The 27,841-nt window shown below is 43.7% G+C and overlaps 1 protein-coding gene across 4 annotated transcripts in view; it reads left to right on the top strand.

Annotated features, from left to right (window-relative positions):
• Window positions 1–27,841, top strand: part of LOC145357065 (serine/threonine-protein kinase 38) — a 94,959-nt gene that overhangs the window by 30,507 nt on the left and 36,611 nt on the right. The window contains exon 2 of one of the 4 annotated variants that reach the window (XM_080210143.1): window positions 27,424–27,567. The exons of 2 other annotated variants lie outside the window; for them this stretch is intronic. The gene's annotated coding sequence lies outside the window, so the exon portion shown is untranslated. Of the gene's footprint in view, window positions 1–3,757; window positions 3,887–27,423; window positions 27,568–27,841 lie in introns of those variants that run through there. One more of the 4 variants, XM_080210144.1, reaches the window with a different exon arrangement.

Genomic DNA, 27,841 nt, shown 5'->3' with positions numbered 1-27,841 from the left:
TGTGGTCCCCAGAAGGGTAAGGGGTTTAAGTTAAGCCAGGCAGCATGATCGGTGCAGGCTTGGAGGGCCGAAGGGCCAGTTCCTGCGTTGTAATTTTCTTTGTTGTTTAGTTTGAATATTTGGAACTGGTTTATCATGTGGTGGCACTTTCTCGGGGAAATGAGTGCTGCTTTATGGCTCCAGTGACCTTGTTGAACCTCACCCTAGTGGCCTTCATTTATGAATAATCCAGTCAGCGTGCATCGTGGGCTATTCAGTTCTGGCAGCTTCGTGATGTACCCAATCCCTTCATCAGACATGAGACTGAGCTTCAAAGTCCATCAATGGGACGCGCCTTTGACTAAGATGTTTTTAATATAACTGTGAGATTATCTGAAGAGCAAATGGCAATTTGGCTCATACTCTTTTGTTACTGTACTAATACGTGGTTCATGTTGGGCTTGTGGAAAGATAATGAAAAGGAAACATTTGCCCTCGGTCACGCTGCCCTGGTCGCCGTTTGCCCTCGGTCACGCTGCCCTGGTCGCCGTTTGCCCTCGGTCACGCTGCCCTGGTCGCCGTTTGCCCTCGGTCACGCTGCCCTGGTCGCCGTTTGCCCTCGGTCACGCTGCCCTGGTCGCCGTTTGCCCTCGGTCACGCTGCCCTGGTCGCCGTTTGCCCTCGGTCACGCTGCCCTGGTCGTTATAATCCCATTGTTTTTTGGGAGTTTCCTGAGTGAGTATTCGTTGCCGCGTTTCCTAGAGGAAAAGAATTAGGGAAAATTAAGATTTAAAAAGAAAATCAAAGCGGAGAATTGATTAGGAGCAGATGTCTGGAGAAATGATGAGTTTTAAATTAGCCTATCTGTGAGAAGTAAGTATTTTACATATGTGTCTAGAGTGGATAATGGGGTTATAGAAGTGGTAACTGAAAGTGGAGAGATGAAGAAATTGCCAAAACCTGACTCCACAGGGGAGAACTCTTAACTATGGAAAAACAGAAAGACAAGGGAGAGAGTGACTGCTAAATATCAGAGCCTCAGCAAGTTGCTGCTATCATTTGTGAGAGGCAGCCATTTTCCACCTTCGCTGAACCGGAAGACTATTTCTCAGACGTGGCCACCTTGACCTAGGTGTGATAATTATTTGCTGGATTTAGGTCTTGGAATTGCTTAATATTGGAAGTTGTTTGGGGAAGGGAGGGTCTCAGAGTTCAAGTAAATGTAATTTTGGGGACCAGCGGATAGTTTCATGTAAGGTATGTGGAGAGCCATCAGCAACTCGAGGAGCATTATAGTCCTCCTTATTGCTTTTCTTTTAATAAATATTCTTTATTGATTGTTCGCTGGACTGTTTTCTTCATCGGGCTGTAGATCGTTCCTCACATAATAACAAAAAAACACAAACACCACAAAATGGTTACCCTTTTGGATTTTGGGATATCCTCACATTTAACATGAATGTGATTCATAAAATGACCATAGTGCTTACAGTTCAGAAAAATACTTCACTGGTTGTAAAGCACTTTGAGATACCATGATAAACAGTACATGAAACACAAGGCTTCTGTCTGCTCTTTTTTTCTTGAGCTCTGGTTATAAAGTGGTTGCTGGACATTTTCCCGTTGATTGGATATAGGTATTGATTTTGGCTCACCCAGATTCTTTCCCTCTTTGACAATACAGAAGTCAGCTTCTTCTGCAAACCATTGCTTGCTACGAAGTGAAATGTTATCTACCGGTTAATCAGAAGTGGCAAAAAGACCACCTAAACTTTTTTTCTAGTGCAAACATCTGACCTATGTTGTACCCTGTTTTATCAGGTGACCAGTAATCAAGGAAGTAAAGCAGTCACAACAATCAAATACACTTTTGCATACTGTGATTTTGTCTCACCATTTTATCAACAAGCTCATTAAAGGGCTAAAGTTCACAATCATACACTGAACATTGAAATCACATGTCCAGTGATGGTGTATGTGACTATGCCCATTTGAAATACAATTAGCCATATAAGGATTCCTAGTGAGTTACACTGGTGAGTGGTTAATGTTTTCGATCACTCCACTTGTATCTGAAATCACACCACAAACTCCTTTTCCCACAGCAATACTATTATGCTTAATCATGACTAAAACAATTTAATCTGATTCCACTGCTTCCTTTCCCACCATTACATTAACCTAAATTTAGACAGAAAGCTGGAACTCAACAATCCTGCTGTCATCCTTTCTTTCCCCCCTTTGCTTACTGTGGACTCATTGCCTGCCTGTGTTGAGGACACCGAACCTCACTGAGTTAAGTGGAAGAAACAGCTCTTCCTCAATCTGTTGTTTGTTCTAGGTGCTGTTCCTCTAACAGAGAGCAGCTGAAGGTAGCTGACAACTGAGTTTTCTGACAACTGCGCTTTCTAGATTTAAATTACCTGCCCTATCTGGAACTAAATGCTGTGTGCATTGCCGGATGAGAGGTCTAGCTAATGCTAATATCCTTTCAGGTGGATGTGGAAGATCCCATGTCACTATCTTAAATAAGGGCAGAATAGTCCACCCAGGTATTGAGACCTATATTTAACTCTCAATTGCTTGTGATTAGAAGAGACTATCAAGGAAACTTGGCACATCAGCTGTAACTCTCACCAACATGTACAAATGCACCATAGAAAGCATTCTTTCTGGTTGTATCACAGCTTGGTATGGCTCTTGTTATGCCCAAGATCACAAACTACGAAAGGTTGTGAAAGTAGCCCAATCTGTCACGCAAACCAGGCTCCCATCCATTGACTCTGCCTACGCTTCCCATTGCCTTGGCAAAGCAGCCAGCATAATTAAGGACCCCATGCACCCCGGACATTTTCTCTTTCGCCTTCTTCTGTTGGGAAAAAGATCTGAAACCACTACCAACCGACTCAAGAACAGCTTCCCTGCTGCTGTCAGACTTTTGAATGGACTTATCTTGCATTAAGTTGCTCTTTCTTTATACCCTAAACTGTAACACTACATTCTGCACTCTCTCTTGGTTCTTTCTGTATGAACAGTATGTTTTGTCTGTATAGCGCACAAGAAACGATACTTTTCACTGTCAATACATGTGACAATAAATTAAATCAAATCAAACCATTGCTTGTTGACCTGTGTGGGATCATCCTATGCACAGGTTGGCTGCTGCGCTTCCTATTTGACAACAGTGACTGCAGTTCAAAAGAGGTTGTTACACACTTGGAATATCTGGAGGTAGTGTAAGGCACTGTAAAGATGTAGATTTGTATGTTCTATCACATTGTTCCCACACAATGGAGGTGTGTTCTGCTTAAACTGACCCAAACGTGGGGGAAGGAGCTGCTCCCTGCCTTGGCTCTTGCTGGCAGTTGGGTCTCGCAGCAAACAGTGCCTCATGTGCTCTGAAAAGGGGTGGATGCAGGTGCACTGAATACAGGAGCAGTTGTAGTGCTGCCTGTAAGGAGCTGTTGGCTCCTTAAATTACAGCAACAGCTCTCAAAAGGGAAAGTACGCACTGTAATCATCAGACACCAGAGCTGCTTATGTGGAACAGGAAATGTGTTGCTTTGAATATGTGGTTTATGATGTTCATTATCTTCCTGTGTCCTCCAGGCTGCAGACTCAGTGCACTTTAACTGCTGCTAGCCAGGTGACTGACCCCTGTGTGGAGTGCATGCTGGCTTTGTTTGGTTCTGTGAGACGGGCGTTTCCATTGGCATAGCATGTATCCCATCTCAGGTTACAGTCTTCTAACCGTCGCCTTTCAGCAGCCTCCTGATAGCAGACTGTGCTGAGCCTTTGACTGGTGTGTGTGAATAAAGTAACTAGATGATTCTGCTGGTCCTGAATTATTACATCGGTACTCTTTCCAGTGCCACATTTCACGGTGCCGTGAATCAGGAAGCCAAGGGTAAGAAATGTTAAGCAGAATCTGTTTTCATTTTTACAGAGCTTCTGGTTGAAAGTCCCACTGGAATCTCAGGGTTCAGAGCAATGACCCTCATGCAGTTGGGACTTTTGCTCTCGTGTTTTGCAATGTAACTCGACCCTCACCCCTCCACTCACCTGGCGTTGGCCCCTTGCTCTGTCAGTTTGGCCACCTTCCTGGATTTGTGCTTTGTTCAAGGAAGTTAATTCCACCAAAGTGTTCCATCGGTCCTTGAGTTTAAATGAGATGGTAAATTTGCCCAGTCTTGCATTTTTTATCCATTATTTTGTTTGCTTGTTTTCTTTCTCCCTCTTGAAGGAGAAAAACAGCCTCCCTCTTGAGTCTTGCAAACAGTTGTAAGGATATTGGATGTCTTGTCTTTCACCCCAGTGTTCATTTTTTGTGCATGAGCTTGTGGAGAATGTAACAGCTGAGCCAGCTCCATCCACCTGATGGCATTTTCCAGCAGGAATCACCGTTTGGAGTGAAAATCTGATTTTCGCCTCAATGCCACAGCAATCACTCGTATCAATACAGCAGCTTAAATGTAAGAAAACCTTCCCCAGGCCCTTCAAAGGAGAGAAAGATTGACATCATGCCAAAGGAGGAGCTATTAGGACATATGGTTGAAAAGAAAGGTTTTAAAGAATTGTCTTGAACATGAGAATAAGAATTTTAAAATGAAAGCATTGCTGGATTGAGTAAGTTAATGAACACAGAGGTGAGAGTGAATGGGACTGTAAATTTTGATTTGATTTATTATTGTCACATGTATTGGTATAGTGAAAAGTATTATTTGCGCGCTGTACAGCCAAAGCATATGCTGTACATAGAGAAGGAAAAGAGAGTGTAGAATGTAATGTTACAGTCATAGTGAGGGTCTAGAGAAAGAGCAACTTAATGTGAGGTAGGTCCATTCAAAAGTCTGATGGCAGCAGGGAAGAAGCTGTTCTTGAGTCAGTTGCAACATGACCTCAGACTTTTGTATCTTTTATCCAATGGAAGAAGTTGGAAGAGAGCATGTACAGCGTGCGTGGGGTCCTTCATTATACTGGCTGCTTTTCTGAGGCCATGGGAAGTGTAGACAGAGGCAACGGATGGGAGACTGGTTTGCATGATGGACTGGGCTATGTTCACAACCCTTTGTAGTTTCTTGCAGTCTTGGACAGTGCAGGAGCCATACTAAGCTGTGATACAACCAGAGAGAATGCTCTGTCTGGTGCATCTGTAAAAATTGGTGAGAGTCATAGCAAACATGCCAAATTTCCTTACCTCCTGAGAAAGTAAAGATGTTAGTGGGTTTATGTAACTATAGCATTGGTGTGGAGGGACCAGGACAGGTTGTTGTTGATCTGGACACCTAGAAACCTGAAGTTCTCTACCATTATTTACACTTCATCCCGGTTGAATTTCTGATGCAGATGGAGGATGAGAAAGTAGGGTCCTAAACCTGTGTCCTCTGTTTGAACATAGGGGAGTATGATAGGATGAGAGCGGAATTGGCGAATGTAGATTGGGGGCATAGATTGGTTGGTAGGACAGCTGAGGAACTGTGGAGGATTTTTAAGGAGATCTTTTTCGGTACTCAGCAGAAATATATTCCGATGGTAAAGAAGGACTGTAGGAGAAGGGATAACCAGCCGTGGTTATTGAAGGAAATGAAGGAGAGTATTAAGTTAAAAGCTGATGCGTTCAGAGCAGCTAAAAATAGTGGGCGATTAGAAATAGTGGGCGATTAGAAGATTGGGAAAGATTTAAAAATCAACAAAGAATGACTAAGAAGGTTTAAATAAGTTTTTTGCCTCGGTCTTCATGGAGGAGGACACGAGTAATTTGCCGGATATTAAAGATAGAAGGATGGTAGGAGTTGAGGGCCTGAATGCGATTACTGTCACTAGAGAGGTAGTGCTTGATAGACTAATGGGACTGAAGGTGGACAAGTCCCCAGGACCGGATGGAATGCATCCCAGGGTTCTGAAAGAAATGGCAGAGGTGATGGTGGATGCCTTAGTAATTATTTATCAAAATTTGCTGGACTCCGGGGAAGTGCTGGAAGATTGGAAGACGGCTAATGTTACGCCGTTGTTTAAAAAAGGTAGCAGACAAAAGGCAGGGAATTATAGGCCGGTTAATTTAACGTCTGTAGTTGGAAAAATGCTAGAATCCGTCATCGAAGAAGAAATAGCGAGGCACCTAGAAAATAATGGTCTGATCGAGCAGATGCAACACGGATTTGTGAAGGGGAAGTCGTGTTTGACGAACCTATTGGATTTCTATGAGGATGTGACTAGTGCGGTAGACAGAGGGGAACCGGTGGATGTGGTGTTTTTAGATTTCCAGAAGGCGTTTGATAAGGTGCCTCACAAAAGGTTGCTACAGAAGGTTAGGGTGCATGGAGTTGGGGGTAAGGTGTTAGCGTGGATAGAGGATTGGCTGTCTAATAGGAAACAGAGAGTTGGTATCCGTGGGTGCTATTCTGATTGGCGGTTGGTGACTAGTGGAGTGCTGCAGGGATCAGTGCTGGGGCCTCAACTATTTACCATTTACATAGATGATCTGGAGGAGGGGGCTGAGTGTAGGGTGATGAAATTTGCTGATGACACAGAGATGAGTGGAAAAGCAAATGGTGTGGAAGGTGTGGAAAGTCTGCAGAGGGATCTGGATAGGCTAAGCGAGTGGGCGAGGAACTGGCAGATGGAGTATAATGTTAGCAAGTGTGAGGTTATCCACTTTGGCAGAAATAATAGTAGGAGGGATTATTATTTAAAAAGCAAAAAGCTGCAGCATGCTACGGTGCAGAGGGACCTGGGGGTCCTTGTGCACGAATCGCAAAAACCCAGTCTGCAGGTACAGCAGGTGATTAAGAAGGCGAATGGAATGTTGGCCTTTATAGCGAGGGGAATAGTATATATAAGTAGGGAGGTCTTTCTGCAACTGTACAGGGTAGTGGTGAGGCCGCAGCTGGAGTACTGTGTGCAGTTTTGGTCGCCGCACTTGCGCAAGGATATATTGGCCTTGGAGGGAGTGCAGAGAAGGGTCTGTAGGCTGATACTGGAGATGAGGGGGTTGGCCTATGAAGAGAGACTAAATAGACTGGGTCTGTACTCGGAGTTTCAAAGGATGAGGGGGGATCTTATAGAGACGTATAAGATAATGAAGGGGATGGATAGGGTAGAGGTAGAGAGATTCTTCCCGCTTAGAAAGGATAGCAGGACTAGAGGGCACAGCCTCAAGATAAGGGGGGGGCAGTTTAGATCAGAGTTGAGGAGGAACTTCTTCACTCAAAGGGTGGTGAATCTCTGGCATTCTCTGCCCGTTGAAGTGGTGGAGGTTACCTCGCTGAATATATTTAAGTCACGGGTAGATAGATTTCTGATAGACAAGGGAATTAAGGTTTATGGGGAAAAAGCGGGAAAGTGGAACTGATCCACTTCAGATCAGCCATGATCTTATTGAATGGCGGGGCAGGCTTGAAGGGCTAGATGACCTACTCCCGCTCCTATTTCTTATGTTCTTATGATGTACACAGGGGCATGTCCTTCACTACGTTTCCTGAAGCTGATGAGGAGTATAGGAAGGGGCTGAAGACATAGCCTTCTGGGGCACTGGCACTGAGGATAATTGTAGAGGAAGTGTTGTTGCCTTATCCTTACTGATTGCAGCCTGTGGGTCAGGAAGTCTAGAATCCAGTCACAGACGGAGGAGCCAAGTCCTCTGCTTATGGAGTTTGGAGATGAGTTTTGTAGGAAAACTGGTGTCGAAGGCTAAACCGTAGTCAGTAAATAGGAGTCTGACGTAAGTGTCTTTGCTGCTCTCAAATTCCAAGGTTGACGGCGCGGCCAGGGAGATGGCATCTGCTCTTTATCTGGGTGAACTGTAGTGGATCCAGGCAATCTGGGAGGCTGGAATTGATGTGTGCCATGAACTAACTTTTGGAAGCACTTCAAAATGATGAATGTTAGAGCCATTGGGTGGGAATCATTTAAGGCTTGCTGTCTAGCTTTTCTTTGTTAGGATATGGGTATCGGAGCTTGAGAAGTTCGGTCTTCTGGAGAATAGAATATGGGAGTTTGGTCAAGAGTTTATCGGAATGGTTGAGTTTGGATTAACAAAGAGACAACACCCGTTTCAGTAGCTGACCAGTTAAAGGAGGAGCAGAGACTTTGCAATGGAGGCAACTCAAGTTGGAAGTTCAGCTCATGATCATTTATAGCTGTATGTGATCAGCTAACCTAGCATAGACCAGGAATTGAAGCTGAAATTTAGAAATTTTGAAAAGGGCAAAGATATTGATGCATTAACTCTTTCAGTTAACTAGATCATATCCTGCGGGATATTTCCATAAACTGTCTACCAACTTGCAATATAGGAAACATGCAAACAAGTTATAGGAATGGGAATGGGCCATTTAGCCCTTCTAGTCTAGAATTGGCGAACAAGTCATCGTGATGTGCTGCTTAGTAATTAATGTATTTCTTTACTCTGTACAACTGGACTGGATTAAAGGAACTTAAAGATGCTTCCATCGTACACCTCTGCAAGAGGAAGGGCAATCGGCAAGTATGCGACAACCACCGAGGAATCTCGCTGCTCTCCATCACAGGAAAACCCTTGCAAGAGTCCTGCTAAATTGTCTGGTCACTCATCTGGAGCTGGGCCTGCTTCCAGAGTCACAGTGTGGCTTCTGCAAAGGTCGCGGGACTACTGACTTGATTTTTGCTGTGCGCCAACTTCAGGAGACGTGTCAGGAGCAGAATTGCGAGCTCTACACAAGCTTTGTTGACCTCGCGAAAGCCTTCGACACTAAGCCGACAAGGCCTGTGAAGGATCACGTTAAAGTTCGGCTGCCCCCCCAAATTCATTCAGATGGTAAGCCAGTTCTATGATGGCATGATGGCCAGAGTACTAGAGGGCGGAGAATCCTCTGAAGCATTCCCAGCCACTCATGGTGTCAAACAGGGCTGTGTGCTCGCACCTACATTGTTCAGCATGATGTTTACTGAATGATGCCTTCCAGGACAGTGTTGCTGGAATCAGCCTCAAGTACAGAGTGGACAAGAAGCTCTTCAATCTGAGGAGACTTCAAGCTATTACCAAAGTGAAAGGGACTGTTCTGAGAGATTTCCTCTTTGCCGATGACTGCGCCCTGTATGCTGGCTCAGAGCCAAACTTGCAAGTCAGTGTGGACAAATTTTCCACGGCTTGTGACAACTTTGGACTCATCATCAGCATTAAAAAGACGAAAGTCATGCACCAGCCTGCTCCTCATGCACCGTACACAGAACCCATAATCACAATCAAAGGGCAGAATTTATAGGCAGTGGACCAGTTCACTTATCTTGGCAGCACCCTCTCCCAAGCAGTGACTATTGATACAGAAGTTAACTGCAGAATAGTAAAGGCAAGTTCTGCTTTTGGTAGACTGCGCTCCACTGTATGGGAACATCGAGGAATCAGCCCAGTAACAAAACTGAAGGTCTACAGCGCCGCGGTACTCACTACCCTCCTGTATGCCTGTGAAACGTGGACGGTGTGTTAAAGACATGCGAGACAGCTCGATCATTTCCACGTGACTTGTCTTCACAGAATACTACGCATCACATGGCAAGACAAAGTACCAGACACTAAAGTTCTCTCTAGAGCAAGTCTACCATCAGTCCACACCCTGCTGATGAGAGCGCAGATTCGGTGGGCAGGTCATGTCATCCGTGTAGATGAGCGCACACCCAAGCAGCTCCTTTGTGGGGAACTCTCTGCTGGAAGATGCTCGCATGGATGGCAGAAGAAATGTTTCAAAGACACACTCAAGGCCTCCCTGAAGTCGCTTGACGTTGACACGACCACCTGGGAAATGCAGGCACAAAACGGCCCAACTGGTCCTGCCTCATCCACAAAGGCTGTCAAGCTCACGAAGCAAGGTGTATTGCTGAAGCACAACTTAAGCACGAGCTGCGCAAGTCCAGAGCCACCATCGCAACAACTACAATGTCTACAAGTCTGTCCAATATGTGCCAGGGCATTCCGTGCCTGAATTGGCCTGATCAGTCATCTTCGGACACACTGCAACCAGCCTCAAAATGACTGATGTCGAGGTCCTCATCAATGACGACGGACGAACAACAACTGGACTACTGCAAACTAACTAAGAGGAAACTGCATTTAGATCAATGGAGAATTCTGGGCTCAATGTTGGAGTTGTTGACCTGGCTCAGTTTGGTGTTTGCCTTACCGAAAACATAGGAGTGGGATGTAGAATTGTAAAGTACTGGATGAGATGGTATTGTGTATTCAGTGAAGTAAGATTACTCTGTTTTCTGAGATGTTTGTTGAGATCTATAAGGAAGTTTTCAAAAGATCTTGTACCATTTAACTTACCTTAAGTGAGTTCACAAATGATAAGATCGTACAACTTGCATTTATATTACGTAGAAATAAGACCTGTGATACTTGGAGTGATAGCATTCCCATCTGAGTCAGAAGGTTGGTGATTCAAGATTAGCTTTAGACAGCCCGACACTTCCAGTGCATTACTGTGGGAGAGCGGCACTGTTGGAGGCATCATATTTCAAAGAATATATTAAGCCAAGACTTCACTTTTCCCCTCAGATGTTACTAAAAGATTCCGTGACACTTTTTAAGAAGGGCAGGGGACCTCTGGTCTCCTGACCAATATTTATCCCTTGTTCAACACCACTAAAAAACAGCTTGTTTGGCCATTGTCATGTTGCTGCTTATCAGACCTTGCTGTATATGCATTGTATGGAGTTAACTTGCACATCAGTATGATCTGATTGAATGCTGGAACAGACTAGAGGGGCTAAATGGCCTACTCCCATTCCTATAACTTGTTTGCACATTTCCTATATTGCAATAATGACGTACTTTGAAATTTCATTTGCTGTAAAGGCATTTGTGAGATAGTGAAAAATGCTATTTAAATATAAATTGTTTTCTAATAAGAAATGAATGCTAATCCAACAAAGCCGTCAGTGGTGGTGGAGGCGAACTCGCTGGCGTCTTTTAAAAGACTTCTGGATGAGTATATGGGGTTTTATGGGATTGGGGGTTATAGATAGGTGTTGATGTGATCGGCACAACTCGTGGGCCGAAGGGCCTGTTTGTGCTGTAGTGTTCTATGTTCTATGTTCTAAAGGAGACTACCAATGGATGACTTAAAATAATGTTATGGAAGTCGGTATTTCGAAAGACCTTAGTGAAGTAAAAGGAAGTAGAGGGGTTTATAGAGGGAGTTCCAGAGTACAGGGCCTAAACTGGAAGCATTAAGTGCGAATGGTGGAATAATGGGAAGGGAGAGACCAGTGTCAGAGAACTGGAGTCATCAAGAAGTTACGGAGATGGAGAGGAAAGAGATGAGATTTAAATAAGCAATGAAAAACTTGAATTTGTGAAGTTGAGGGAATAGTAGCAATCATAGGGGTGATGGATGAGTGAGTTTTGGTGAATTATAGCATGTAGGCAGTAGAATTTTGGATAAGCTGCAGTTTATGAAGGATTAAATATAAAAACAACTTTATACAATTCCTAACCAATGCAATAATTTGCCTTCAATTCATCGAACTTTAAACTTACCTAAACGCCTTTTTGCAAAACCTTCTTTCTGGGCTGCTATTAGCACCATTCTCAGTTTTTACTACCATCATTTACGTTTGCCATCTTTTCGTCTATGACAGCACCCTCCCGCCTTGCCCCGCCCTCTCCCTCCACCATTCCAGTATAAATCTCGTCTTATTTTCTTTGTCTTTAGCTCTGACAAAGGGCCATCCAGACTCGAAATATTGGCTCTATTCTCTCTCACCAGATGTGTCAGACCTGTTGAGGTTTTGCAGCATTTTCTGTTTTTGTTTCAGATTCCAGCATCTGCACTATTTTGCTTTTATCGTCTTGAAAGCCTTCTGGAAGTCTGTATAAATTACATCCATTGACACTCCATGTCCAATACTAGAGTTAATTCCTCAAAATTTGGTTAGGTTTGCTAGGCATGCCTTACTCTTACAAATTCATGTTGCCTCTGAATGACTCAAATGTCTCCAAGTGCTCGGTCCTTAATTATAGATTCCAATAACTTTCTACATCAGATATTGGAATAATAAGTCCACAGTTTCCTACTTGGTATGCCTCAGTTTAAAGAATGGAATTGCTTAGCTATTAATTACCTTTTATATCCAAGCACAAGATTGCAATCATTGTTGAAGCATATCTGTGAATGAAAAGATATTGAGTTCGGATCACAGGGAGATGTAGTTTTTGGAATTCTACGTTGCACGATGGTGAAAATGGATAATCGATCAACTGATACCATCCAGATCACTCACTGGACAGGCTGATGTCTCTCAGGACCCGATTCAGAATTCCCTTCTCCCTGGAGAAGGCGAGGAGCTTGTGAATGGCAAACATCAAGACAGACAGCAGACACCTTGGGGAGAGTATGAGAGGGTGACTTAGTAGATTTAGGCTACTGGTAGAGTAGTACTATACTGGGATTTTTTATTTTATTTGTTAGTGTCAAAAGTAGGCTTATATTAACATTGCAATCAAGGTACTGTGAAGATCTCCTAGTCGCTACAGTCTGGCAGCTGTTCAGGTACACTGAGAAAGAATTTAGAATGGCCAATGCACAATGTCTTTTGGATCGTGGTAAGAAACCAGAGCACCCAGAGGAAACACACGCAGACTCAGAGAGAACATGCAAGCTTCATATAGACTGTCACTCAAGCTGAGAATTGAACCTGGGTCCCTGACACAGTGAGGCAGCTGTGTTAACCACTGTGTCACCATGCTCAGATTTGAGTGGGATCTAATCTGTTTACAGAATTGTAAATTTAATATTGTTTAGTGAAGAATCTTAACACTAATGGCCATCTAATTAGCTGTAAATTAATTTAATAAAAATTTATTTTTAATTAAATAGTTGCTAGAGAGTAATAATGGCAATCGGTGGGTAGTATGCTTCTCCTGTGGAATGTGGGAAATCCAACAGTTCAAGTGTCCCTGTGACTACATTTGCCGGAATTGTGTCTAATTGCAGCTTCTGTTGGACTGCATGGATCAATTGGAGTAGTGGTTGGACACAGTTAGAAGCATACAGGAGGTGAAAGATGTCATAGGCATGTTAGAGATGTGGTCGTACCCAAGATTCAGGCAGGTCGATGGGTAACTGCTAGAAAGGTCAGGCAGAGTGCAGAAGTCCCCTGTGGCTATCCCCCCCTCTAACAAGTATATCGTTTTGGATACTGTTGGAAGGGATTGCCTATTGAAATGGCGACAGCAGCAGCCAGAGCCATGGCACCACAACTGGCTGTGACATACAACATGGAGGGTCAAAGTGCATTAGAGCAGTAGTAATAAGGCCTCTATAGTGAGGGGCTCAGGCATTTCTGCAGCCACGAAAGAGATTCCAGGGTGCTGTGTTGCCTGCCTTGTGCCAGGCTCAAGAATATCTGAGCAGGTACGGGACATTCTCAAAAGGGAGGGCAAGCATCTAGAGGTGGTTGTTCATATTGGTACTAATCACACAGGCAGGCAGAGTGATGAGGTCCTGTTTAGGGAGTTAGGTAGTAAATTGAAAAGCACAACCGCTAGGGTTGTAATCTTGGGATTACTCCATGTGCCAGTGAGGCTAGGAATAAAAAGTTGGTACAGCTAAATACATGGCTAAAGAACTGGTGTAGGAGGGAGGGCTTCAGACATTTGGATCATTGGGATGTCTTCCAGGACATGTGGGCCTGTACAAGAAGTAGAGGTTGCACCTAAACTGGAGGGGCACTAATAGTTGGGCTGGGAGTTTTGCTAGTGTCACTCGGGTGGGTTTAAACAAGTGTGGTGGGGCAGTGGGAATCAGAGCTGTTGGTCAGAAATGAAGAAGAGTTAGAGACTAAGGCTAGTAAGAGGAAAAACAGGGAGAGATTACTGAACACGGCAAGATGACAGCCTGAAGTATATTTGTTTTAACATGATTACGACTGGCAAGGCAGGTGAACTTAGAGCTTGGATTAGTACATATAACTTTGGACTAATGATGTAGCTATTACAGAGAGACGGACAATACAGGCAGCTTCAGGTCCTGGGATTTAGATGTTTCAGGCATGATAGAGAGGGATGTAAAAAAGACAAGGGAGTTGCATTACTGATTCAAGAGAATACCACAGCTGTACTGAGGGAGGATTTCTTGGAGGGCTTATCCAGCAAGGCCATGTGGATAGAGCTCAGGAACAGGAAAAATGCAGTCACTTTACAGTTGTGCTACATGCCTCCCAACAGCTGGCGGTGATGGAGGAACAGACATAAGAACATAAGAAATAGGAGCAGAAGTAGGCCATCTAGCCCTTCGAGCCTGCCCCGCCATTCAATAAGATCATGGCTGATCTGTCGCTGCTCAGTTCCACTTTCCCGCTTTCTCCCCATAACCCTTAATCCCCTCTCTTATCAAAAACCCATCAACCCGCGTCTTAAAAATATTTAGCGAGGCAGCCTCCACCACTTCAACGGGCAGAGAATTCCAGAGATTCACCACCCTTTGAGTGAAGAAGTTCCTCCTCAACTCCGTTCTAAACCGCCCCCCTTTTATCTTGAGGCTGTGCCCCCTAGTCCTACTGTCTTTTTTGAGCGGGAAGAGTCTCTCCACCTCTATCCTATCCATCCCATTCATCATCTTATACGTCTCAATGAGATCTCCCCTCATTCTTCTAAACTCTAACGAGTACAAGCCCAGTTTATTCAGCCTCTCCTCATAGCTCAACCCCCTCAACTCCGGTATCAGCCTAGTAAACCTCCTCTGCACTCCCTCCAAGGCCAAAATATCTTTGCGCAGGTGCGGCGCCCAAAACTGCACGTAGTACTCCAGCTGCGGCCTCACCAATGCCCTATACAGCTGCAGCAAGACCTCCCTACTTTTATATTCAATCCCCCTCGCTATGAAGGCCAGCATCCCATTTGCCTTCCTGACCACCTGCTGCACCTGCAAGCTGGGTTTTTGCGACTCATGCACAAGGACCCCGAGGTCCCTCTGCACCGTCGCCTGCTGCAGTTTTTCGCCCCGTAAGTAATAGTCCTTCCTACCATTCTTCCTACCAAAGTGGACCACCTCACACTTGCCAACATTAAATTCCATTTGCCATTTCCTGGCCCATTCGCGCAGCCTATCTAGATCCTTCTGCAGACTCTCCACACCCTCCGCACAATTTGCCGTTCCCCCTATCTTGGTGTCATCAGCAAATTTCGACACCCTACACTCGGTTCCCTCCTCCAGATCATCTATGTAAATGGTAAAAAGCTGAGGCCCCAGCACCGACCCCTGGGGCACTCCACTAGTCACCATCCGCCAATCCGAATAGCACCCGTTGACCCCCACTCTCTGCCTCCTATTTGACAACCAATCCTCTATCCACGCTAACACCCTACCCCCAACTCTATGTCCCTCGACCTTCTGCAATAACCTCTTGTGAGGTACTTTGTCAAACGCCTTCTGAAAATCTAGAAAGACCACATCCACCGGCTCTCCTCTATCCACCGCCCTAGACACATCCTCATAGAACTCCAGTAAATTTGTCAGACACGACTTCCCTTTAATGAAACCGTGCTGCGTCTGCTCTATCAAGCAATTCCCTTCAAGATGCCTCGCAATTTCCTCCTTAATGACAGATTCTAACATTTTACCTACCACAGACGTTAAACTAAACTAACGTGGACATGTGGACAGATTATGGAATAATGTAAAAACAACAGTTGTTGTGGGTGATTTTAGCTTCCCCTATATTGACTGAGAGCCCCTTCATGCCAGAGGCTTGGATGGGAGTGGAATTTGTTAGGTGCATTCGGCAAGGTTTATTGAAGCCACATGTAAATATTCCACCAAATGAAGGGACCATACTAGATCTGGTATTGGGAAATGAGCACTGCCACATGATTTAAGTTTCAGTGGGGGAGCATTTCGGGAACAGTGACCATAATTTCATAAGTTTTAAATTATTTATGGATAAGGATAAGAGTAGTCCTCGGGTGAAAGTACTAAACTGGAGGAAAGCTAACTACAACAGTATTAGGCAGGAGCTAATGTAGATTGGGAGTGACTGTTTGAGGGTAAATGCACGTCTGTCATATGGGAATCTTTCAAAGGCCAGTTGATTAGAGTTCAGGACCAGCATGTTCCTGTGAAAATGAAGGATAAGGATGGCAAAATTTGGGAACCTTGGATGAGAAGAGAAATTGAGCTTAGTCAAAAAGAAAAAGGAAACTTACATAACGTTTAGGAAACTGAAGCGAGACAGAGCCCTCAAAATACAAAGAAAGCAGGAAAGAACTTAAACAAGGAATTAGGAGTTCTAAAAGGGGCCATGAAATTCCTTGGCAAACAGGATTAAGGAAAGTTCCAAGGCATTTTATACATATTTAAGGAACAAGAGGGTAGCAAGGGAAAGGGTAGATCTATCCACTCAAAGACAAAGGAAATTTGTGCGTGTAGCCAGAGAAAGTGTGTGAGGTCCTTAGTGAATATTTAGCATAGCATTCACAAAGGAGAAGAACATAGTAGATGGTGAGTCTAGAGTTACGTTGATATTCTGGGGCACGTCGATATAAAAAAAAGTTTTTAGGTGTTTTGAAAAGCATTAAGGTAGACATGTTCCCGGAAGCTGTTGGGATCTATCCCAAAGTACTGAGGGAGGAAATTGCTGGGGCCTTGTACAAAATCTTTATATCCTCTTCAGTCATAGAATCCCTGCAGTGCAGAAGGAGGCTGTTCAGGTCATCAAGTCTGCACCGACTCCAACAAAGCATATTACTCAGGCCCACCGTCCACTCTATCCCCGTAGCCCCATGCATTTACCCGCTCATCCCCCTAACTTACACATCTTGGGATACTAAGGGGCAATTAAGCTTGGCTACTCCACCTAACTGACACATCTTTGGACTGTGGGAGGAAACTGGAGCACCTGGAGGAAACCCAGACAGACATGGGGGAGAAATGCAATGTCCGCACAGACAGTTAACCAAGGCTGGAATCAAAAGCTATTTGAACCTGACATAGGAAAGGTCACAGAGGACTGGAGAATAGCCAGTGTTGTTGCTTTGTTTAAGAAGAGCAACAGGGACAATTGGGAAATTGCAGGTTGGTGAGCCTTATGTCAGTGGTAGGAAATTATTGAAGGGATTCTTAGGGCCAGGATTTACTCATATTTAGGAAAAAATGGACTTATTAGCGATAGGCAGCATGGCTTTGTGCGGGGGAGATCGTGTCTCAGTTTTTTGAGGAAGTGACAAAGATGATCAATGAGGTCAGAGCATTGGATAGTATATGGATTTTAGCAAGGCCTTTAACAAGGTCCCTGATGGCAAGTTGATTTATAAGGTGAAGTCACGTGGGATCTGACGTGAGCTGGTAAGATGGATACAGAAATGGCTTGGTTGTAGAAGACAGAATGTAGTGGTGGATGGATTGGAGACCTGTGTCAGTAGTGATCTGCAGGGATTAGTGCTGGAACCCCTTTTATTTGTAATATATATAAATGACTTGGAGGAGAATATGGGTGGTCTGATCACATATGCGGATGACACTGCGGTTGGGAGAACTGTGAATAGTCAGGAGGCTTGCCAGAGATTACATCAGGATAATCTGAAGACGTGGGCAGAGAAATGGCACATGAAATTTAATCTGGCCAAATATGAGGTGACGCATTTTAGAAGGTTTAATGCAGGAGGAAAGTAAACAGTGAATTGCAGAAATCTTAGAAACATTAACATACAGAGGGATCTAGTTCCCTGAAAGTGGCAACAAAAGTGGATAATGTAGTCGAGAAGGCATATGGCATGCTTGCCTTCATGTGTGGGGGAAAGAGTATACAAATTGGCAAGTAATGTTGCAGCTGTATAGAATTTTAGGTCACATTTGGAAAATTGTGTACAATTCTGGTTGCCATACTATTACAAGGATGTAGGGGCTTTGAAGAGTGTACAGAACTGGTTTACCAGGGTGTTGCTTGGTTTGGAGGGTATTAGTTATGAGAAGACGTTGGACAAACTTGGTTTGTTTTCACTTGAATGTCGGAGGCTATGGGACGACCTGCTAGAAGTTTACAAAGTTATGGGACATGGATAGAATGGATAGTCGGAGCCTATATCCAGTGTAGAAATGTCAGTTACATGGGGAAGGACATAGGTTTAAGGTAAAAAGGGAATGTGAGCGGCAAATTTTTTCACAGAGGATGCCAAGCACCTGGAATGCTCTGCCAGATGAGGTGGTAGAAGCAAACACAATAGCAATGTTTAAGAGGCATCTTGTCAGATACATGAGTAGGCAGGGAACAGAGGGATACGGACCACCTAGAGGCAAAAGGTCTTTAGTTTAGAAAGGTGTTATGTGTCAGCGCAGTCTTGGTGGGCTGAAGGGCCTGTTTCTGTACTGTATTCTTTGGTCAGGGTAGTGAGGCTCAGTATTGTGTCAGTCCCAATGAAGTATTCCTTGAGATTCTGATCTTGAGCAGCAAGCTCCTGTCCAGTGTGGCTCATTATTCGAGATGTGACAAACTGGCATTCAATAACTCAAATTAATTCCGAGTTTGTGGACCTTGCTATCATGACAACAGGAATGTTGCATCAACCTGATTAGTTTCTGGAGGCACTTGTACCTGTGGTATTATAATCAGTTATCTTTAGTTTGTATCTAAGCAGCATGTAGGGAACTCAAAGTAGTTCTTAATGTCAAAATTGTTATAGTCGTACTGCCTAAAGCAAGAGCTACTGTAGTATGGCAGCTTCAGACTGGTTATAAACTGCAGGCACCTCCCTCTCCTCTTTCTGTCTCCCTCATTGTACTACATTCAGGTGTGACATTCTGTTGGGCCATTTGGGGTGATGCCAGGAAGTATTCCTTTTCACGGAGTAGTGGAAATGCAAACATCACCCCCCCCACCCCAAATAAAGCTGTTGAGTTATTAATCAAAAATGTCAAAAGATTGATAGATTCTTGTTAAGAGTATCAAGGGAAATCGAATGAAAATGGATAAATGGAGATACGATACAGATTGCCTATGAATGGCAGGGGAACCTTGAAGGGTTTGATGGCTGACTGCTCCTGAAGCTCACTGTTTAATACACAGACTTCAGTTCAGGAAGAACTTACCACAATCCTCTTGAGGGCAACAAGTGAGGGGTAATAAATACCTACCTTGCCTCAAACGCCCACACTCCATAGATGATTTAACAGAGTGGCAGCACTGTTGCTACTTTGTTTATTTTACAGCTGGTGACACAAGTGACCCAGAACCACAGTAGTGGATTTAAATAGCACTGTCACTATCCCACACCCACATGGGAATAATACTCCTAATAGCATCATTTAGTTAACATAACCCACAGTGAATAATTGCATTGATCAAACACCCACACGAAGTAGTTGGATAAATGCAAAAGAAAGTTTGGGACTTGCTGGTTGGAACCGCTTCCTAAACTGGCTCATCAGTTTTATTGTTTCTGAGCTGAAGTCACCGTTTAAAAATGTCCTTTGAGTTCCTCTCCAATCTTGATCTTGGAAACAAATAGCAACCAGATAGTGTTTGAGAAGGACAGGAAACTGAGCCGCTGGCTCACTTTGGGAAGAGCTGTCCACAAGAGGGAATTGTGTTTATATAGCCCTTTCAAAACCTCAGAATGCCCAAGGAGCTTTACAGGCAATGAAGTGCTCTTGAAGTATAGTCACTTGTAACGTAGCAAATATAGCAGCCACTTAGTGCCCGGCACAGTCTCTCCTGCAAGCTGCAGTGTGATAATAAGAAGCTGCTTTTTAGTTATGGTTGTGTGTAAATGTTGGTCGGTGTTAGCATCCCAATTGATGTTAGAACTTGACAGGAGAGTCCTGGAATGGAACCCTGGCTAAAACATAGCAGTTATTTTTAATTTATTTGTTTTGTTAAACATGGAGTCACAAGACCACAATTAGTTTTTAACAGCAAAAACAAACATTTATTAAATATAAAAGATTATAACACAATAGCTTAAGCTCAAAACTTACTAGTGTGATTGTACTAGAGGGAGCACAGAAGAGATTCAGGATATTGCCTGGAGTGGAGCATTTGAGCTACAAGGAGAGACTAGATAGGCTGGAATTGTTTCCTTTAGAGCACAGAAGGCTGAGGGGGAATGATTGAGGTGTATAAGATTGAGGGATATGGACAGGGTGAATAGGAAGCAGCTGTTCCCCTTGATTGAGGGGTCAGTCACAAAGATAAGCGGCAGGCGATTCAGAGGGGACTTGAGAAAAAAAAATCACTGGAGGGTGATAGGAATCTGGAATGCACTGTCTGCGAAGGTAGTGGAGACCGGAAAACTTACAACCTTTAAAAAATATTTGGGTGAGCACTTGGAACATAACATTCCAGGATATGAGACGAGTATAGGAAAATGGGATTAGCATGCCTTTAGTGTTAGTTATTGTCAGTGCAGACTTGATGGGCTGAAGTGCTTTTCCTGCACTGTATGCTCTGTGGCTTACAAACAGGTTTAAGGTTAATACGGATGGCAAAGTACATCTGAAGCTACAGTCACCTGATCAGCTCATGCAGTGTGTTAGATCAGCCATGATCCCATCAAATGGTGGAGCAGGCTTGAAGGGCTGAATGACCCACTCCTGTTCCTATTTTTTATTGTAGAAAACTATATAAGGCTCGGTAATGGCTTTGAACCACTATTGCAGGTTGAGCAGCAGCTGATACCAGAGAGCGTGTTCAAAGAAAATCAAATTCATTAGGTGGAACAGGTTAATATTCAGAATGCTGATTCTTGGAGGACTACATTTAACTTATACTAGAGTGAGCAGTCTGATCTGGGACTGACCTCGAACAATATGACTGTATAGTCTAAGACTGTTTATTCATCACAGGGTATGCATGTGACAGTAAGGACAGCACTGTGGTACAGTGGTTAGCACTGCTGCCTCACAGCACTCGGGTCCCTGGTTCAATTCTGGCCTTGGATGACTGTGTGGAGTTTGCATGTTCTCCCTGTATCTGGGTGCTCCAATTTGCTCCCACAGCCCGAATGATGTGCAGGTTAGGTGAATTGGCCATGTTAAATTGCCCGTTAGTGTCCAAAGATGTGTAGGTTAGGGGGATTAGTGGGATAAATTTGTGGGATAAGGTGATGGGGCCTGGATGGATTGCTCTATTGCAGTCGGTGCTGACTTGATGGGCCAAATGGCTTCTTTCTGCACTGTAGAGAATCTATGAAGACGAGCAACAATTCCAGGCCTTTTCCAACTGCAGTTAACTGTCAACTGTATTGGTATGGGCCTTTCATTTATTCTTGGAATGTGGGCATCACTGGCAATGCCAGCATTTGTTACCCATCCCTAATTCTCCTTGAACTAATGAGTTCCTAAAGGACATTAGTGGCCCAGATGGGGTTGTTACAACAATTTATAGTTTCATGGTCAGCATTACTGAACTGAATTTTATTTCCAGCTTTATTAATTGAATTTAAATACCATCATCTGCTGTGGTGGGATTTGAACCCATGTTCCCAGGGCATTAGCTTGTGCATCTGGATTTATTAGCCCAGGGATAGCACCATGCACCAAGGTCAGCCGTGTGCTTATCGAATGGTGGAGCAGGTTTGAAAGGTGAAATGGCTGATCCTGCTCTTAAGTTCAATGCTTCTGTGCCACACTTCCCCCAGTCTAGAGTCAACTATAGGCCAGATAATGTAAGCATTTCCGATTTCGAACACTAAAGGACACTAATGAATCAGTTGGGTTCATTATGGTAATTCGGCAGTTTCTTGGTCATTGTTCCTTATGCTAGCGTTTTTATTCCAGTTTTATCTAATTAGATTTAAATTCCCTAGCTGCTGTGATGAAATTGGAACTTGTATCTCTTTATTACCTGTCCAGGAACATAACCATTTTGTTACCGCTTTGATGTTACGCGTGGTGCAGTTTTGGTCTACGGTTCCTAGTGATAATCCATTGGAATGCAGAGGGAAATTGAGCCAACAAGTTACACGGTTCATATAATTAAAATTATTCACCATTTTGGCCTTGAGATTCTTCCCCTTATCAGAAATCGCTCTGATGTTATCTTCATTGTTAAAAACTTGGTGGGAATGCCTACGCGGATTCGAGCCTTTTACTAGCTTTGAAGCAGAGTACCGTGTGATATATTAGCACAGAATCCAGAATTGGTGTGCTGGAATTTATCCCCTTTCTTCCTAATTACTCTGTGCAATAATTCAAGAAATGCTCAGAGTTCCCAGGAGGACTCCTGTGCTAATAGTTGTCAGCATCCCCCCATGAATTCCTGTGCCTTGTTACATGTCTGTGTTTTATAAATAGCTGACTGTTGCCATAACTGAAGCTGTGGACTGAGTTTATTGTTGATATGACAGGAAAGCAGTGTTGGTGCGTTGCCTGACTGCGGACTTGTTTCTCCAATCCTGTACCTTTCTCTGTGTGCTTTTGTCAGACTGAGTGCAAATGGTTTTAATAAAAGCTTGGCTGTAGAGGACAATGGTGGATCATAAACTGCTTAATGGCAGCAGATGGAATGAGCTGAGCTGGCCAGACTAGATTGGCAACCCACTGTCCTGGTGTGTTCCCATTTAGGGTGCGTTTTAATTCTTTCATAGGGTGTGGGCAGTCCTGGCTGGGCCAGTATTTATTGCCCATCCGTAATTGCTCTTGAGAGGGCATGTGTGTTCGTACAGTTTGTACCATGACCCTGGGATGTCTAATTGAAGTGTTTAAAATGAATGTTCCATTGGGTAGCTAGAGAAAAAGCTTCTTCTGATTAGAAGCTGAACAGGGAACAGCATTAAAGTTAAAGCCTTGATGTTCAGTGGTGAAGTAGTGAGGCATGTTTATCCCACAAAGTGTGTGCTCAGTGGATTTGAGATTTGATTTGTATGTGCTGCCATTTTATTGTTTGGATCAAATGTTCCCAACACTTCCCAACATTTGTGATAATGCTTTCATTGACCAATATTCTCTCAGTCTAGTGAGAATGTTTTTAACTGCAATGTGGTGGCTCGAATCTTTCTTTGTGGAATGTGACTTGGACCACAATATTTTTGTATAATCTAAATTTACAAAGTGACCAATTAAAGAAGAGAAACTCAGGTGCAAAAAATTAGGAAGGAGGACATTGATTCATGGACTGAATCTGCTGATGTAGTTATTGACATTTAATATTGTGAAATAACCTGTTCTACAACATTTCCTAAACTTTCTTCTAAACAGCTTCACTCCTTCAACCTGTTGGCTGCTGTACATGGTAAAGATGTGCAACATGGAAAGAGTTTGAAATTTGGGAGTGCCAGGGAGTAATGACAGCAGAACTTGATTGTTTAATCTCCAGGTGGCAAAGTTGCCAGAACTTCAACACTATTGCTTCCAGTTTCCTAGTAGCCACTGACCTCACATAATCTGATAGATTAAAGTGAGAAAAAATGGGAGGAGACCCAAATAAATAGAGCATGGACTGGCTGAACTGAATGAGGGCCTATTTTTCTGCTGAAATATGATGTAATTTTATGTATTTGTATAAAAACCCATCATTCTGAAGCCCTCATCCAGAACAGAATCGATGAATTTTACTGCACAAGATTTATTTAGCCCATCAATGTGTCTTCAGCTGTCTGAGAGTGCAAGGGAGAGCAAGTGAATTTGAGTCACTCTCATTACCCTTGCCTGATGTTCCTGTATTGGTTTTGTATAAAAATTTTCCATTTCAACCTATTCCCCTGCTCTTTCCCCAATTTATTTAGCCATACACTTTAATATACCCTCAAGTTTCACTGTTGTTTTTGGTTTTGTATGTCATAGAACATAGAACACTACAGCACAAACAGGCCCTTTGGCCCACAGGTTGCGCTGATCATATCCCTACCTACCAGGCCTATCTATAACCCTCAATCCCCTTAAATCCCATGTACAATGACCCCCTGTATAAAATAATTCCCAAACTACTACTATTGTTCTTTTGATAGTCTTCAGTTTGGTCTCATTAGTTACTATCTGACCAGAGACAGTTTTCCCTGATTTACTTTCTCAAGCCCTTAATACTTTTGCATTTCTACCCCTTTGTTCAAATGAAAAAAGGTCTAGTTTCCTCCCTCTCTGTGGCCTTGGGATAGTTTATAGTAAGGAGCCCAAAGTTAGACACCATGTTGGTGCTGAGCAAGTGGTTCTGCAGTTTACCATTACTTCCTGGCCTTTGTACATCTTTGAATCATGGACCCTGTGTGTTTGTTTTATGTTTCAGTAATTTGGGAGACGTTTAAATGCTGCAGACCTTTTGGATATAAGCAGAGTAGACATTCTATCGGTACATCTCCATAGAGAGTGTGCTGAGTGCGGCAGCAGTTGAGTGGTTAGAGGGCATTAGAGTGTGAATGAAAAGGTTTATAAATTCTGTAGATTTCCATTTAGACTGAGACCAGTAGGGCTATTGGGATTTTGCAGTTTCGCCCTCCTGTTTGGGGATGGCTCATAGAGAAGGGGCACTACGTGTCACTCTCTGCTCATTACTGAGAGTGCTAGGCCACTCTTACCCTACCCCGATAAGTAACAGATATGAGCCAAGGTCAAAAGGAGTGATTGTCTATACCCAGTACATTGAGTCAGACTCAACATTGGCTCTATTCTGTCTCCACAGATGCTGTCAAACCTGCTGAGATTTTCCACTATTGTCTGTTTTTACATTTGTACAGTCTCGTCTGTAAGCTGCTTTTATCGAGATACCTGGTGTTGTCTCTTGATTTCAGCCTATTTTGTCTTGTGCCATAGTAAATATCATGTGATTGGCTGTCTGCGCTGTTTTTGAAGAAATCTTGCTGTTCCAAATGCCCTCTGACTATTCATGTTCCAGCCCACGCAGTGTCAGCCTATTCATTTGACTCAAGAGTTTACTGAGAAAGGAAGAACTGACCTCTGAGGTCAGTTTACTAAGAAAGGACATTTGATTTCAGTGAGGAGGTGCAGGCACATTGTCCTTATCCAAGCACAGTTTTGAGCACCACAGAGGAATTGCAGCACTGGCTGAATTTCCCATTTCTCCAATGTCTGTGGCCTTGAGTCCAATTGTTGCAACACTTCTGGTCCAGTGGCTGAGATCAGCTAATATGTTCCTGGATTAAACTGGGATCCTTTTCCATGTCCCTGGGTGAATTCATAGTGGTTGGCTTATCAGTAAGTGATGGGTATTGGAAGGGTGTTAATGGCTGAATGCTTCTGGCATTTCATGTCAATGAGAGAGATTGTGCCTCCAGGAATGAGTTTCACTGTGTTCCACATTGGCAGTACACCCACTTCCACACCTGCTGTTTTAACACCCACCCCCCCTCCCCCCAACCTGCTTGTCTATCGCTGTTTCGCCTGTGCCATTCACTGAGCTGTAAATAAAACTAGCCTTGCCATGCTTCCAACTTCACTTTACCGCAAGCCCGGGGTAACCTTGCGATGCTCCACTTCTCCGGCTTCCACCCTAAAGGTGTTAAAGAAACCATCCCCTAAGGACAAGACCTCTGTACATGATCTGCTCAGATGATGAGGATCGTAACAGACACCTCCAGACGCTGAAAGATGCTCTCATAAGAACAAGATATGTCACTCAACTCATTGATCGACAGTCCCAATGCACCACAGCGAAAAAGTGCGCTGACCTCTGCAGAAGACAAACATGGGACACGGTGGACAGAGTATCCTTTGTCGTCCAGTACTTCCCCAGAGCAGAGAAGCTATGACATCTTCTCCGGAGCCTTCATGTCATTGATGAAGACGAACATCTCGCTAAAACAATCCCCACACCCCCACTTCTTGCCTTCAAACAACCGCACAACCTCAAACAGACCATTGGCCACAGCAAACTACCCAGCCTTCAAGAGAACATTAACCATGACACCACACAACCCTGCCGTGGCAACCTCTGCAAGACATGCCGGATCATCGACACTGATGCCATCATCTCATGTGAGAACACCATCCACCAGGTACATGGTACAATACTCTTGCAACTCGGCCAACGTTGTCTACCTGATGCGCTGCAGGAAAGGATGTCCCAAGGCATGGTACATTGGGGAGACCATGCAGATGCTATGACAACAAATGAATGAACACCGCTCGACAATCACTAGGCAAGAATATTCTTTTCCTGTTGGGGAACACTTCAGGGGTCACGGGCATTTGGCCTCTGATCTTTGGGTCAGTGTTCTCCAAGGTGGCCTTCATGACACACTACAACGCAGAGTTGCTGAGTAGAGACTGAAAGCCAAGTTCCGCACGCATGAGGATGGCCTCAACCAGGATCTTGGGTTCATGTAACACTATCTGTAACCCTCGTGACTTGCCTGGGCTTGCAAAATCTCACTAACTGTCCCGGCTGGAGACAGTACACATCTCTTCAACCTGTGCTTAATGCTCTCTCCACTCACATTGTCTGTACCTTTAAGACTTGATTACCTGTAAAGACTCGCATTCCAACCATTATTTTGTAAATCGAGTTTGTGTCTTTATATGCTCTGTTTGTGAACTGAAATACCACTCAGCTGATGAAGAAGCAGCGAGCGCTCTGAAAGCTAGTGGCTTTTGCTACTAAATAAACCCATTGGACTTTAACCTGGTGTTGTGAGACTTCTTACTGTGTGTACCTCAGTCCAGCACCGGCATCTCCACATCAGGTGCAACATTGATAACAGGGCAGAAGTTTCTTCTTGTAAAGAGAGCGGTTGCTACGGTGGTCAGGATGCAGTTTAGTGTTTGCTGTGAGCAGTTCTTTCATGTTGAATCAGTCTCATGATTATAATCAGTGAGGGGTTGTCAGCAGGGAGTGATCTGTGTGAAAGATCTGTGACATAGGTTAAAAGGAAATGAAGTTATCTCAATAAATTTCAGATGAGATTTTTACTGGAACCTTCAACCGTACTTCAGTTACTTCCATCCTTGGCTATTCTTGTGCTCTGCTGTCTCTCCTCTCATCTTCCAACCTTCATAGATTAGGACTGAACCAAAACTCTACTGCCTATATCTGAGTTGCATCAATTCATTGTGCATTGGCATTGATTTCTTGTTGACCAATGCCTTGATTTTAAAATGACCTTCCTTGTGTTCAAATTCCACTCTCCTCCCCTTTGCCTCTTCTCATCTCTGTGACCTCCTCCAGTGCTACAACCCTTCAGGAACTTTGTGCTACACAATTCTGGTTTCTTGTCCATTCCCCACTTTCTTCATCCTACCATTGGTAGTGACTGTCTTCTGCTGTCTGTACCCTAAGCTTTGAAATTTCCTTGGCAACCTTTTTGCCTCTCTATCTCCCTTACCTTATGTCATTCCACTTAAAGCTGACCTCTTTGGCCAAATATTCCAGCAGCTCAGGTTGTGCTAAAACACAGCATCTCTCAGTTCTCAGCTTCCCTTGTTTAAGGTTAAATGTGTGCTCACATCATTGAAATTGCAACCTGACAGCAGTGCAGTGAGGGTGGCTGATTGCACAGGACTAACTGGTTATATCCTTTACCAATAGATTGATGGCTTGTGAAATAAGCTGCAAGAACTGAGAAGCACGGTGATTGGAAGGAAGTGAACTCAATGTCAAATTGGGTTGAGAAAAAACTAGAGGAAAAAAGATTGAGGATGGTGACAAGGAAAAGTAAAAGAATGTAAAAATGTAATGTTTGACTTTTTAAAAAAAAGTTACTATCTGATGGATAAATCTTCACATTGCTAATACTTCCTTTTCAAAGATTGTAATGATCATTATCTATTGCATCTTTAAAGGTACTTGCACTTCATCTGACTGACTTGACTTTCTGTCACCTGCCCCCCAAATACAGCAACTTCATTCCATCAAGTGTAGATCAGGAACTGACAGCAGAATGCTATTTCTGTGAAGTTAATTGTGAAGCAGTGCAATGCAGACAGCAACTTGTGGATATTGTGTT

This window comes from Carcharhinus amblyrhynchos, chromosome 22 (genome assembly GCF_965287045.1).
Source record: "Carcharhinus amblyrhynchos chromosome 22, sCarAmb.v2.hapA, whole genome shotgun sequence".
Lineage (NCBI taxonomy): Eukaryota > Metazoa > Chordata > Chondrichthyes > Carcharhiniformes > Carcharhinidae > Carcharhinus > Carcharhinus amblyrhynchos.
This window is presented reverse-complemented; position numbering and strand designations above follow the sequence as displayed.